Here is a 947-nt window from a genome sequence, read left to right as displayed (position 1 = left end):
TGTAATTGGGTGTGTTTGTGCTATTACAGCTGCAGGGTATCTTAATTTTTGGTTTTACAGCAGGTACTGCTATTGTGGGGCCTTTGGTGTTAACTTACACTTGTCTGCCATCATTCATCTATTGCCCTTTACTTCTATTTTCAACCCGATTCACCTCCCATTGTCAGGCATGCAACCAGCTGCCGCCTTTCTTGTTTTGTGCTTCCACAACCCAGGATTGTTTTGGGAAATGTGTTATGTAGCTGATCTACAGCAAGTTTGCTTTGTTCTGCTGTGACAGTTCTGTTTTCTTTGCTGTACGGCACCTCCCCTTTCCTGTTCTGCAGGTAGCTGCTTGAAGCCTTGTTAGCTGTTGTCTATGGCCCACTGTAAGTTTCTAGGTGTTAATTACTCATTTGTACTCCAATTACCATGCTGCAGCATTTCCTTATTGTCTTCCCATATCCTTCCTGTTTCAGCTGTGATGCACACCGCACACATCCATTTACCAGGTTTTGTGCGCATTTTCATCCACGTTTACATGAACTTTTGGTTACCTTGTGTGCTCACAGCTAAGCAAAGCTATGGCTACTTCCACACCCCTATCCTGCGGCTTTGCTTAGCAACACCCAACATGGATTAGCAATGATCCAATGTGCTTACAGATACGGTGGCGAGCCCCTCTCTTGATGTCATGTTTACCTCCAGGCCACTCCTCGGTGTTACAATGCTACACTGTGTGGTACATCCTTACACCGGCACGACATTTGCGATTCAGTATTACTTGACTCATTTGCATGGCATTGACTGCTAATTCCTAGTTACCACACGGAACACTGTCACAGACCCTTAGCATCCCTTGCGCCATGGTTGTGGTGTAGCATGCGTGCCATTGACTATTATGGGGATATCATGAAATGCGTTACATTACAGTTTTATGACATTTAAATATATTTTCATTATGACCC

Source organism: Protopterus annectens, chromosome 7.part0, assembly GCF_019279795.1.
Source record: "Protopterus annectens isolate FY-2018-M chromosome 7.part0, PAN1.0, whole genome shotgun sequence".
Classification (NCBI taxonomy): Eukaryota; Metazoa; Chordata; order Ceratodontiformes; family Protopteridae; genus Protopterus; species Protopterus annectens.
This window is presented reverse-complemented; position numbering follows the sequence as displayed.